A 15,046-nucleotide genomic window follows, 5' to 3' on the forward strand; every position below is an offset into this window, starting at 1 on the left:
TTATTTTTCCATTGCTTAATACAGCTCTGCTATTCTTAACTGTAGATACATTTTCAATCCCCAGTTCTTTGACTTTTCTTTCTTTCTAGTTTACCATTACATTACATTCAAATGTTAAACGTTCCCATGTGCAAGGAAACAACCATTCTTTGCTACTTATTTTGTAATGTTGCCATGTAAATCTTGCAAGAAGATCAATCTCATGTATTGTATGTTGTATCTGTTAACTGCTTCTCTTGAGCACATCTTAAGGCCAACTCTATTGCAAACCAATTTCCAATTGATTACACCTTTAAGTTCAATTTTAGCTTTGTTATCCAGCAGTGAGTTACTGAAACAGCTACAAAGCATGCATAACAAGCCTGTTGCCAGAGGCCTTTTGGTTCCATTTTTTAAACGAGTTGTCTCATTTAGCCTAATGAGCCAGCTGATGGTATTCTACTGTTTGATTAGCATGTGGCTCGGTGTCTCTGTGGGCTCCCTGTGGCCCCTGAGTGTTCCCTGCTCCTCAGCCTGGAGCCTGGATCCTGGAGCAGCAGAAGGGGAGGGGCCAGGCAGGCAGCCACCCTCCACAGGATCTCTCCCTCCAGGCTTCAGTCTAGGCCCCAGAGCGCCTGCCCGCTCAGGGCTCCTTGTAATGAGGGGAGAGATGGAAGGATGGACCTCCATGCATTAAGACCATAATGCATCAGGGTATTACTTTTAATACTGCGGGTGTGCCTCAAGACATAATGTGACGTTGAAGCTCGGATCGATTTTTGAATTAAAAACTTAGTTTGCAAAGATTTACTGTGGAGAGTTTAATGTCTGAGCTCTTTATAAGGGGCGCAAATGGCTGGTTATGTTCTTTCCGACAGAGGTACGATTGAGGGATCGATAACCGCGTGATTTACTAACTGGACTACAGGCAATCAATAAGTATAAAAGTAAATGAAATATGCATTACTAGGATTTTATTAGAGAGGGGTAGCAGGGAGAGAATAACAGTCAAGCCATTTATTTTTATACCTATTGATTATACAACATAGAGACTTGGCTCAAAGCGTTCCCCACATAGCTCTCTGCACCCCCTGCTGCTGCGCCATCATGTGATTGATGTGTGTTGAGGTCATGGATGGAACACGCAGGCTGTTAAAAGGCTGCCAAGACAGGACCCTCTCCTATCTTAGCACACGTTTGGCCAGTGAGGTTTATATAGCTGTCCGCTCAGGATGAGACACCGCCGTTAACGGGTCTGCTGTATTATGGTCCTCCGTTGTTGTTTCTGCACTACAGACATTCCTTTTCTTACAGATAAAGAGCACCAGTCAAAAGTTTAGACACCCCTACTCATTCCAGGGTTTTTCTTTATTTGTACTATTTTATACATTGTAGAATAATAGTGAAGACATCAAAACTATGAAATAAGACATGGAATCATGTAGTAACCAAAAAAGTGCTGCAAGGGAATATCCAACCATGGACCCCAAAGGAGTTAAAAAATACTACAAACAGTTTTTGTGTACTGGAGAGAATCACCCGAATTTTGTTTGTTTTGTTCTGTATTGTTGAAACGGTTAACAGAAAGATCGGCGGATGAAGAAGGGGGTGTGGGGGTTGTGTGTCTCTGTCACTGCCAGGTCCAGATAAACAAATTACCCCTGCTGTGGACCTCCTGTGTCATATGTCAGGAGCCCCCAAACGGGAAGGGCCTCCCATGGCCGCTCCTAGCCCTGATTACTGCGATGTAAAGTTAAGGTCAAGGTCCCCGCCATGGCTGGGGGGAGTGATTGAAGTTACCATGAGCAGGCAATGTGATAGGTTGACTCTGAGCTTTGTTATGTGTGTGTGTGTGTGTGTGTGTGTGTGTGCGTGTGCGTGTGCGTGTGCGTGTGCGTGTGTGTGTGTGTGAGTGCGTGCGTGCACTCGTATGTGTGCAAGTGCATGATATCACCATCTCACATTTAGTTTCAAAACACTGTGTCCACTTTGACAAAAAAACTGTGTTCTTTGAATAAAAGCACCTATATAAATACAGTACCAGTCAAAAGTTTGGACACACCTACTCATTCAAAGGTTTTTCTTTATTTGTACTATTTCTACTTTATAGAATAATAGTGAAGACGTCAGAACTATGAAATAACACATGTGGAATCATGTAGTAACCAAAAAAGTTTTAATCAAATCAAAACATATTTTACTTTTTAGATTCTTCAAATAGCCATCCTTTGCCTTGATGACAACTTTGCACACTCTTGGCATTCTCTCAAGCAGCTTCCCCTGGAATGCTTTTCCAACAGTCTTGAAGGAGTTCCCACATATGCTGAGCACTTGTTGTCTGCTTTTCCTTCACTCTGCGGGCCAACTCATCACAAACCAGGTCATCTGATGCAGCACTCCATCATTCTCTTTTTTGGTCAAATAGCCCTTACACAGTCTGGAGGTGTGTTGGTTCATTGTCCTGTTGAAAAACAAAATATAGTCCCACTAAGCCCAAACCAGATGGGATGGCGTATCGTTGCAGAATGCAATGCTGGTTAAGTGTGCCTTGAATTCTAAATAGATCACAGACAGTGTCACCTGCAAAGCACACCCACACCATAACACCTCCTCCTCCATGCTTCACGGTGGGAAATACACATGCGGAGATCAACTGTTCACCCCACACTGTGTCTCACAAGGACACGGCGGTTGGAACCAAACATCTCAAATTTGGACTCCAGAACAAAGGACAAATTTACAACGGTCTAATGTCCATTGCTCGTGTTTCTTGGCCCAAGCAAGTCTCTTCTTCTTATTGGTGTCCTTTTGGTAGTGGTTTCTTTGCAGCAATTCGACCACGAAGGCCTGATTCACACAGTCTCCTCTGAACAGTTGATGTTGAGAAGTGGCTGTTACTTGAACTCTGTGAAGCATTTATTTGGGCTGCAATTTCTGAGGCTCGTAACTCTAATGAACTTATCCTCTGCAGCAGAGGTAACTCTGGGTCTTCCTTCCCTGTGGCAGTCCTCATGAGAGCCAGTTTCCTCATTGTGCTTCATGGTTTTTGCGACTGAACTTGAAGAAACTTTCAAAGTTCTTGAAATTTTCCGTATTGACTGGCTTTCATGTCTTAAAGTAATTATGGACCTTTTGCTTATTTGAGCTGTTCTTGCCATAATATGGACTTGGTCTTTTACCAAGTAGGGCTATCTTCTGTATACCACCCCTACTTTGTCACAACACAACTGACTGGCTCAAACCCAATAAGAAGGAAAGAAATTCCACAAATTAAGTTTTAACAAGGCACACCTGTTAATTGAAATGCATTCCAGGTGACTACCTCATTAAGCTGGTTGAGAGAATGCCAAGAATGTCCAAAGCTGTCATCAAGGCAAAGGGTGGCTACTTTGAAAAATCTCAAATAAGAAATATGTTTTGATTTGTTTACCACTTTTTTAAGGTTACTACATGATTCCATATGTGTTATTTCATATATTTGATGTCTTCACTATTATTCTACAATGCAGAAAATAGTAAAAAATAAAGATAAATTAGTAGGTTTTCTAAAACTTTTGACTGGTAGTGTGTGTATACATACTGTATATACACTACCGTTCAAGCGTTTGGTGTCACTTAGAAATGACCTTGTTTTTGAAAGGAAATCACATTTTTTGTCCACGTTAAAATAACATCAAATTGACCAGAAATACAGTGTAGACATTGTTAATGTTGTAAATGACTATTGTAGCTGGAAACGGCAGTTTTTTTATGGAATATCTACATAGGCGTACAGAGGCCCATTATCAGCAACCATCACTTCTGTGTTCCAATGGCACGTTGTGTTAGCTAATCCAAGTTTATAATTTTAAAAGGCTAATTGATCATTAGAAAACCCTTTTGCAATTATGTTGCACAGCTGAAAACTGTCGTTCTGATTAAAGAAGCAATAAAACTCTCCTTCTTTAGAGTAGTTGAGTATCTGGAGCATCAGCATTTGTGGGTTCGATTACAGGCTCAAAATGGCCAGAAACAAAGATCTTTCTTCTGAAACTCACCAGTCTATTCTTGTTCTGAGAAATGAAGGATATTCCATGTGAGAAATTGGCAAGAAACTGAAGATCTCGTACAATGCTGTGTACTACTTCCTTCACAGAACAGAGCAAACTGTCTCTAACCAGAATAGAAAGGGGACTGAATAAGAGGACAAGTACAAGTGTGATATCAGTATTTTTTTAATACATTTGCAAACATTTCTAAAAACCTGCTTTTGCTTTGTCATTATGCGGTATTGTGTGTAGATTGATGAGTTAAATAATGTTTTAAATCTATTTTAGAATGTAACGTAGCAAAATGTGGAAAATGTCAAGGGGTCAATGCTTTCCGAATGCACTGAATATAGAATGAGCCTTGGCTAGAATAGAGTATATACATATGAAGTGGGTAAAACAGTATGTAAACATTAAAGTGACCGGTGTTCCATGACTATGTACATAAGGCAGCAGTCTTTAAAGTGCAGGGTAAAGTACCGGGTGGTAGCCCAGTACAGTTGCTAAGTTCAGGGCAGGGTACTGGGCGGAGGCCGGATAGTGGTGACTGTTTAACAGTCTGATGGCCCGGGGACAAAAGCTGTCTCTTGGTCCCAACTTTGATGCACCTGTACTGTCTCCGCCTAGATGCTAGCGGGGTGAACAGGCCTTGGACCCCAGTGATGCGTTGGGCTGACCGCAACACCCTCTGGAGTGCCCTGCGGTTACGGGCGGTGCAAATACCGTACCAGGTGGTGATACAGACCGACAGGATACTGTCAGTGGTGCATATGTAGAAGTTTGTGAGGGTCTGAATTTCTTCAGCTTCCTGAGGTTGAAGAGGTGCTGTTGCGCCTTCTTTACCACACTGTCTGTGTGGATGGACCATTTCAGGTTGTCAGTGATGTGCACGTCGAGGAACTTGAAGCTTTTCAGCCTCTCCACTGTGGCCCCGTCGATGTGGATGGGGGCGTGCTCTCTCTGCTGTCTCCTGAAGTCCATGATCAGCTCCTTCGTTTTGTTGACGTTGAGGGAGAGGTTATTTTCCTGGCAGCACTCCACCAGGGCCCTCACCTCCTCTCTGTAGACTGTCTCATCATTGTTGGTAATCAGGCCTACTACTGTTGTGTCGTCTGCAAACATGATGATTGAGTTGGAGACGTGCATCGCCACACAGTCATGGGTGAAGAGGGAGTACAGAAGGGGGCTGAGCATGCACCCTTGTGTTGAGGATCAACAAAGTGGAGGTGTTGTTGCCTACCTTCACCACCTGGGGTCGGCCTGTCAGGAAATCCAAGACCCAGTTGCAAAGGGCAGGGTTCAGACCCAGTGCCCCGATCTTAATGATGAGCTTGGAAGGCACTATGGTGTTGAAGGCTGATCTGTAGTCGATGAACATCATTCTTACATAGGTATTCCTCTTGTCCAGATGGGATAGGTCAGTGTGCAGTGCGATGGAGATTGCTTAATCCGTGGATCTGTTGGGGCGACATACAAATTGATCCCTGACTAGCCACTCAAAGCACTTCATGATGACAGAAATGAGTGCTATGGGGCAATAGATTATCCTTTATCCTACTTTAGATTAAGGATAATCAAAAATATAATAAAACATATAGAATACATGTAAATCACATCCATTAATATAGGAATATAGGATATATGTGAATTTGTGAATTTCATTGAAATAGTGTCTCCAATATTTGTGAGACTATTTACTTTTTATTAGCTGAGGGAAAAATTCAGACTTGACTAGTGTGCTGTGTTATTGATAGAGAAGGGCTCTGTGAGCATCCTGCCTGTCCTCCCATGTGGAAGTGGTCTGAATGAGTCTGGTGAAAGTGTGATGGGAAGCAGGCAATGATGTGTATATAAACCTTGGATTGCTTATGCTGTGTATTGGCCAATGAGAGATTTTGAAGCCACCAGTCAGCCATATTGGCACTACTCAGAAAAAGCAGTCCTCCATAGGAATGAATGGAACTCTACAGTATTTCATGTCCATTTTCAACTACAACATTACATGTTTTTAAGTCTCTTTTTGTTTTAGTGGGTACAGTAACAAAACTTATACTTGAAGGAAAATGTTTTTATATATTTTCTATTTTTATGTTTAGCTCACATAGTATAATTTAAAAGTATGCATTAAGGTGTCTGTAACAGAATAAACATGGAAAAAACAAATGTAGCCATTAATAAATGCAATTTATAGCTTCCCTACCAAAAAATTACAACAGTGGGAGAGTGCCAAGATGGAGGCACGGTTGCTTCAAAACAGTACACCCTGGTAGTCATCTAGTGTGTATATAAATCATTGGAAGTAGGCCGTATTAGGGTTGGCACCCTGCAGTAGCCCCCTTGTCCGTTTAGGCTCATAGAGCTGCCTTTTTTCATTAGACTGATGGCTCCGGGCCTGGCGTCTTTACCGGATTGAAATTTGAATTGGTTTGTCCACCTCTTCTCCAAAGTCCCCTCTCCCTGCTCCGCTTCTGCAGCCTCTGTTTGTCATTTCAATAACAAATGCCGGTGGTTCCCTGATTTAGTGAGGGGCGCTGGCCCTTGATGTATATTAATATTGCTGCACAGTGCACTGTACCGGGGTCCATCATTCATTTGGATAAAAGAGGTAGAATTTAAAAACAGCCAATGCTTAACTGGGATGGAGACTACATCCATTTATTGCACTGAGTGATGGAACGGCCAGCGACTCTGTCCTTCACCTCACCCACTTCCCAGAAAACTAAAAAAGATTCACCCGTGGCCCTAAAAGACCCCTCATATTCACCATGTTATTCTCCATGTAGAGGCAGGGATGGTGGACCCCCCCCAGGAGAGACATTCAGTTACCATCACATCTGCTGGAACTGACACATTGGGCTTGTTGAACTGAAGTAAATATTGTATTAAACCTTAACATTATATTTGGGTCATTTTTATGTGTTCCAAAGAAAAAGATGCCACACTCAATAAGTAGACAAGGTGCAAACAGACAACTTGGTGAGGAATTAAGAAAACATTCTCAATAAATAATAACGGCTATTAAGAGGGAGCTTTTTAACATTCTTAATAAGCCTCATTAAAGTTATTAACATATTCCCAACCCTTTTGAAGTTAAATGCTTAAGCTTACAGTATTTTCCCAATGCAACTGTTCTGAGCGGTTCTTTTCCTTGTTTTGGAGTCTGTCCAGAGGGATTTATCATGCAGGGGATGTCATCCAATGTCAGTTTCTGCGGCTGCTACTGCTCTGTATAAATCTTTACTTTGGCGCCCTGCTTCAGTATTCCATGCCTCTGCTTGGTCATATCACAGAACCCAGGAGCACAATGGCTCCTAATTGCATTTGCAGTTTATTTGTAGAAATAGTAAATAATAGGCATTCTCATTATTGCTGGAATGACCAATTCTTCACACACATTTGTTTTCTTTATTAGTTTCACATTGAAATGGGTTGTTTTCCTTGTAAACAACTTTGTCGGATTGAATTTGCAAGGGAATTTCTGAGAGGTAGAGAATTCCTTTAGACATACACGTGCAGATTGTCTGATGAGTATTGAAAGACAATATATGAATTTGGGACGTGATTTTTTTTGTATTGTGGTTGATTTCATCTCTATAATAAGGATTGAGAATGGCCTGTAGTGGGAGGTGTCTCCCAGGATTCCTAAGGGGATTTCTGAGACGGAACCCAGCTGTTGCTGTGTCTTCCATCTTTATACTTTTAGCGCTTACCAGCTTGAGTGTTGAAGGTGGCTGTGAAATAACTTATCAACCCAGGTATCTGTTTGTATTGGATGACCACTCCACTTCTCAGGCTCAAATTGGCTATTCTGTACACTTCTCACTACCATCAATAAAAAACGCAACAACATCCTTTAGAACAGAAAATGCCATGGTTGGCGGTCTCCTGTGTGACCTACGGCATCAACGGGAGTCATTTTCTTAGGGTCCTTTCATTCTTATTTTTTGGACCCCAGAACATAGAAAAGTGCCAGTCACGTTATGTAGACACTGTCCCTTTAAGTTGCATACTGTGTTCAGATCTTGACTTCAATTCTACATTTTTAAAACATACAATTCTTTAACAAGGTTTATTGAAGTTGTAAAGGTTTGAAAAGAAAATTAAGAAAGGTTTCATTGTACACTATTCCATAAAAAGAGACCTAAGTTGGGCATGTTTCATTTGGTTCATCTACATTTAGCATAAAAGATAATTAATTGTATGGCAGGGATAAATCAGTGAGTGTAAAGATCCTGATGGATTTTAATACCCTCGGCTTGTTTCACATGCAGACTAATTAATTATTCTAATTCCCCCCTCCCCCGCTGTCTTGCACAATGCCCTTCATCTTCATTTGAAATATGAAATACGAGGATGATAATAAGCACCAACTCACTAACTTACACACTCATACACTGAACCTTTTTCAAGAAGCTTGAGTACGTCAAAGTTTTCTTTTAGGTGATAGACATATCAGTACAAACAATTGCATGGGTTTAGTTTCTTGTTTTCTATCCATTTTGCATCTGTGTACATTTTATACTTTTACATTTTAGTAATTTAGCCAATGCTCTTATCCAGAGTGATATACAATTTGTGCATTCATCTCAAGATAGCTAGTTGAGAACAACTCATCACAATCGTATCATGTACATTTTCCCTCAACAAATTATTTATCAGCAAAGTCACTGTGAGAGTTATTTAAGATACTCTTCAAAGAGTTAGGGTTTCAGATGTTTTCGAAAGATAGGCAGGGATTCCGCTGTCCTGGCTTTAGGGGGAGGCTTGTTCTACCACTGGGGTGCCAGGACAGAGAAAAGCTTCGACTGGGCAGAGTGGAAGCTGACGTACAGTACGGGTGGGAGGGCCAAGTGATCAGAGGTGGTGGAACAGAGTGCGCAGGTTGGGATGTAGGGTTTGTACATAGGCTGAAGGTAAGGAGGTGCAGTTCCCCTTTCTGCACCATAGGCAAGCACCAGGGTCTTGGAGAGGATGCGAGCTCTGACTGGAAGCCAGTGGAGTGTGCGGTGGAGCGGGGTGACATGGGAGAACTTAGGAAGGTTGAACACCAGGCGGGCTGCAGCATTCAGGATAAGTTGCAAGGGTTTGATGACACAAGTGGGGAACCCAGCCAACAGAGAATTGCAGTAGTCTAGACTGGAGAAGAAAAGTGCCTGGATAAAGACCTGTGCTGATTCCTGTGAGAGGAAAGGTCGTCGTACTCTGCGGATGTTGTAGAGCAGTGGTTCCCAAACTTTTTGTAGTCGTGTACCCCTTCAAACATTCCACCTCCAGCTGCGTACCCCTTCTAGTACCAGGGTCAGCGCACTCTCAAATGTTGCTTTTTTCAATCATTGTAAGCCTGCCACACACACACTATACACATTTATTAAACGTAAGAATGAGTGTGAGTTTTTGTAACAACCTGGCTCGTGGGAAGTGACAAAGAGCTCTTATAGGACCAGGGCACAAATAATAATATAATAATAATAAATAATGTTGATCCTTATTTAGCCATCTTACATTTAAAATCTTACTGGTTCATCAAAAATGTTGAATAACTCACCACAGGTTAATGAGAAGGGTGTGCTTGAAAGGATGCACATAACTCTGCAATGTTGGGTTTTATTGGAGTTTGTCTTAAATCATTTTCCACACACAACCTGTGCCTGTATTTAGTTTTCATGCGAGTGAGGGTCGAGAATCCATTCTCACATAGGTACGTGGTTGCAAAGGGCATCAGTGTCTTAACAGCGCAATTTGCCAAGGCGGGATACTCTGAGCGCAGCCCTATCCAGAAATCTGGCAGTGGCGTCTGATTAAATTCAATTTTCACAGAACCGCTTGTTGCAATTTCTATGAGGCTCTCTTCTTCAGATATTGGTAAGTGGACTGGAGGCAGGGCATAAAAGGGATAACGAATCCAGTTGTTTGTGTCGTCTGTTTCGGGAAAGTACCTGCGTAATTGTGTACCCAGCTCACTCAGGTGCTTAGCTATATCACATTTGACATTGTCCGTAAGCTTGAGTTCATTTGTACACAAAAAAATCATACAATGATGGAAAGACCTGTGTGTTGTCCTTGTTAATGCAGACATAGCCTCAATTTTGTCCCGCACATTGAATATAGTTGCGGACAGTCCCTGTAATCCTAGATTCAGATCATTCAGGCCAGAAAAAACATCACCCAGATAGGCCAGTTGTGTGAGAAACTGGTCATCATGCAAGTCGTCAGACAAGTTAAAATTATGGTCAGTAAAGAAAACTTTAAGCTCATCTCTCAGTTAATTTTTTTTTTGTAAATACTTAACCCCTTGATAACCAGCACACTTCTTTATGTTTTAAAGGCATTACATGGTCGATGCCCATATCATTGCATAATGCAGAAAACACACGAGAGTTCAGGGGCCTTGTTTGAACAAAGTTAACCATTTTCACAGTCATGTCCAAAAGGTCTTTCAAGCTGTCAGGCATTCCATTGGCAGCAAGAGCCTCTCAGTGGATGCTGCAGTGTACCCAAGTGTCACGACTTCTGCCGAAGTCATTGCCACTCCTTGCTCTGGGTTCGACGTCACCGATCTTCAAGCCATCATTGATCCATTTTTCATTTTCCATTGGTTTTGTCTTGTCTTCCCACACACCTGTTTTCAATCCCATTCATTAACTGTTGTGCATTTAACCCTCTGTTTCCCCTCATGTCTTTGTCAGAGATTGTTTTATTGTCAGTACTGATTATTTGTTGTGTTGGTGCGCGACGGGTCCTCGTACCCATGTTTGTTCATGTCTGTACTTCTTAAATGTCCATGTTCCGTGGACATTTATTAAAAATTTACACTCCATTTTGACTCTCCTGCGCCTGACTTCCCTGGCACCTATAGACACGGCGCTGACACCAAGTGGAGTGTTACCACTCCACTATGTCTCCCTGTCATGGTTTTTGTGCCATCAGTACAGATACCAACACATCTTGACTACCAAAGTCCATTTGATGTCACAAAGCTCTCCAGTAATTAAAAAATATCCTCTCCTTGTTGTCCTGGTTTCCAGTGGTTTGCAGAAGAATTTATCCCCATAAACGTAACGGACATATACCAGGAACTGTGCCAGACTGTCACGTCTGTTGACTCATCCAGCTGTAATGCATATAATTCACTGGCTTGTATGCAAAGCAGTAATTGTTTCAAAACATCTCCTGCCATGCCACTGATGTGTCGTGAAACAGTGTTGTTTGATGAAGGCATTGTCTGTAGTTTTATTTTTACCTTTTCCCCTAGCATTGGTATGTGGCTTGCCTGTCCTAGCCACTCGGTAGCTCACCATATAAGATACTTCTAGCCCCTTTTATTAATGGTATCTGTTGCTTTTATACATGTCTTACTACTCGAAAGCCGTCTAAATTCTTGCTCAAAAAACTCCTGTTGCTTATTTTTCAAATGGTCATGTTTCGTTTCCAAATGTCTGCGCAATAGTAAAGGTTTCCCACGAGAGAGTAACGGTTAATGTGATTGGATGTTAATTATTTGACTAGGCTACCTGTATTTGACATTGTGTTGTTATTTCGCTGAACTTTAAATTGTATTTTTGGCAGTGAAACAAGGCTACTCAGGTGAGAAAACGAATTCACCCAAATGTATAGCCCCGTTGGAAATTATAAATGGACTGTTTGAAAACATGTTTTTTATTTTAATTTTGAATGGTTTAAATGTGAATCACATTTGTATTTGGCGTCCCAGGTTGGGAATACCTGACAGGAGCAAGTCACTGCTTTGATGTTTGCAGAGTATGACAGGGTGTTGTCCAGGGTCACGCCAAGATTCTTTGCACTCTGGGAGGGGGACACTGTGAAGTTGTCAACTGTGATGGAGAGGTCTTGGCGTGGGCAGGTCTTTCCTGGGAGGAAGAACAGCTCCGTTTTCTTGATGTTGAGCTTGAGATGTTGAGCCGACATCCAAGCTTAGACGTCTACCAGGCTCGCAGAGATGCGTGTCGCCACCTGGGTGTCATAATTTCCAGTCCCCCATATATTTTGGGTAGATATATATACAGTACCAGTGAAAAGTTTGGACACACCTACTAAATCAAGGGTTTTTGTTTACTTTTGACTGTTTTCTACATTGTAGAATAATAGGGAAGACATCAATACTATGAAATAACACATATGGAATCATGTAGTAACCAAAAAAGTGTTAAATAAATCCAAATATATTTTATGTTTGAGAGTCTTCAAATAGCCATCCTTTGCCTTGATGACAGTTTTGCACACTCCTGGCATTCTCTCAACCAGCTTCACCTGGAATGCTTTTCCAACAGTCTTGAAGGAGTTCCCACTTATGCCGAGCACTTTTTGGCTGCTTTTCCTTCACTCTGCGGTCCAACTCATCCCAAACCATCTCAATTGGTTTGAGGTCAGATGATTGTGGAGGCCAGGTCATCTGATGCACCACTAAATCACTCTCCTTCTTGATCAAATAGCACTGGAAAGGGTATCTCTAAAGGCCTTGATGTTCATCAGTCCACGGTAAGACAAATTGTTTGTAATTGGAGAAAGTTCAGCACTGTTGCTTCTCTTCCTAGGAGTGGCTGTCCTTTAAAGATGACTGCAAGAGCACAGCGCAAAATGCTCAATGAGATTAAGAAGAATTCTAGAGAGTCAGCTAAAGACTTGCAGAAATCTCTGGAACATGCTAACATCTCTGTTGACGAGTCTATGATACGTAAAACACTAAAGAAGAATGGTGTTCATGGGAGGACACCACGGAAGAAGCCACTGCTGTCTAAAAAAAACATTGCTGCACGTCTGAGGTTAGCTTAAGAGCACCTGGATGTTCCACAGCGCTACTGGCAAAATATTCTGGAGACAGATGAAACTAAAGTTGTGTTGTTTGGAAGGAACACACAACACTATGCATGGAGGAAAAAAGGCACAGCACACCAACATCAAAACCTCATGCCAACTCTATAGTATGGTGGGGGTGCTGCTTTGCGGGCCTCTGGGCCTGGACAGCTTGCAATCATCAATGGAAAAATGAATTCCCAAGTTTATCAAGACATTTTGCAGAAGGATGTAAGGCTATCTGTCCGTCAATTGAAGCTCAACAGAAGTTGTGTGATGCAGCAGGACAATGACCCAAAACACAGAAGCAAATCAACAAAATGGCTTGAACAGAAAGACATATGCCTTCTGGAGTTACCCAGTCAGAGTCCTGACCTCAACCCGATTGAGATGCTGTGGCATGACCTCAAGGGAGCGGTTCACACCAGACATCCCAAGAATATTGCTGAACTGAAACAGTTTTGTAAAGAGGAATAGTCCAAAATTCCTCCTGACCGTTGTGCACGTCTGATCTGCAACTACAGAAAATGATTGGTTGAGGTTATTGCTGCCAAAGGATGGTCAACCAGTTATTAAATCCAATGGTTCACATACTTTTCCCACCCTGCACTGTGAATGTTTACGCTGTGTTCAATAAAGAAATGAAAACACATAATTGTTTGTGTATTATTAGTTTAAGCAGACTGTGTTTGTTTATTGTACAGATTTGTACCTTGTCAGCTCTGGGATATGAACTTGCAACCTTTTGGTTACTAGTCCAACGCTCTAACCACTAGGCTACCCTGCCACCCCTACAGAAATCCAGTTAATTCCAAAGGTTTCACATACTTTCCTTTTTCTTTCTTTTTCTTGTTTAAAAATATATATTTTTCCTTTATTATTTTCTCCTAACCCTACAACCCCTCCCCTATTTGAAGGTAACAAATGGACAACAACACTTAGGCTTCTACTTCCAACCCCTGCCATCTATCTCTAAAGACTATCCAGTTTGATTTCTATTTGCCATAAATTTTTAACTGTGCTGTTTCAGAAAAAGTTCTGAACCTATATTAACTTTACGGACACAGTATATTTTACATTAGTTATCTTGTAGTTTTTAGTCCCACCCTTCAGCTCCACTCAACCCCATCCATCTATCTCTTAACACCATCCATGTATAATTTATATTTGTTCATTTTCAACAGTGCTGTGATGTTTCACTTAAGTTCTAAACCTTTCTATTCTCATAGTTTCTACAGATTGTAAATGAAAGATGAACATTTTTGCTAAAAGTATTATCTTATTGATCGATTGACTATTACTTTTCAAATCACCCATCAGTGTTATTTGCAGAGTTAGCTCCAGGTAAATGTTGCAATTCTTCAGCCATTCCTGGACCTGCGACCAAAAACAAGCTACAAATGGACAGTACCAAAACAAATGATCTAATTATTCTCTCTTCGCAGCAAAATCTGCAGAGCTGGGATGGTTGTATCCCCCATATGTATACAGTGGGGAGAACAAGTATTTGATACACTGCCGATTTTGCAGGTTTTCCTACTTACAAAGCATGTAGAGGTCTGTAATTTTTATCATAGGTACACTTCAACTGTGAGAGACGGAATCTAAAACAAAAATCCAGAAAATCACATTGTATGATTTTTAAGTAATTAATTAGCATTTCTATCATGAAGATTAAAATTTAATTTGGTGCATTTTTCCCTATATTCCTCCCAGTTCACTTTATTTTTTATAATATGTTACACTGGATCTTTCTTGAATAAGTTCCCCCCTTTTCTTTTTCCTCTGACTTATTCTGTGGCTATATGGTACAGTTATTATGGCTATCTATCTGTTCTGCTAGTCCTTCTATTTCCTTTGTTAATATGGACTCTTTTGACCTAAACTGCTTTTGTTTTAGAGATGAGTATTGAATTGCATGGCCTCTAAAGGCACCTTTAAAAGTGTCTTATACAATAAGGGGATCTGATGTGCCTATGTTATGTCGGGAAAAAGTCAGTTATAAATGATTCTGTCCTAGTTAAAAACAAGTTATCATCCAATACACTTTGATTACATTTTCAATATTCTTGCCTACGTGGAAATTCTGTAAGAGTAATATATATGCCAATTAATTGATGGTCCGACCGCATTTTCTTCCCTATAAACACTTTTTTTAAAACTTTGGGTGCCAACGAGAATGACATAAGAAAGTAGTCAAGACGACTATCTTGACTGAGCTTCCGCCA

General features: G+C 41.1%; 1 pseudogene; it reads left to right on the plus strand.

The window, feature by feature from the left end:
• The window catches only part of LOC139374494 (G patch domain-containing protein 2-like), a 33,486-nt pseudogene that overhangs the window by 15,269 nt on the left and 3,171 nt on the right, over window positions 1–15,046 (plus strand).

This window comes from Oncorhynchus clarkii, chromosome 19 (assembly GCF_045791955.1).
Source record: "Oncorhynchus clarkii lewisi isolate Uvic-CL-2024 chromosome 19, UVic_Ocla_1.0, whole genome shotgun sequence".
In the NCBI taxonomy this organism is placed as follows: Eukaryota; Metazoa; Chordata; class Actinopteri; order Salmoniformes; family Salmonidae; genus Oncorhynchus; species Oncorhynchus clarkii.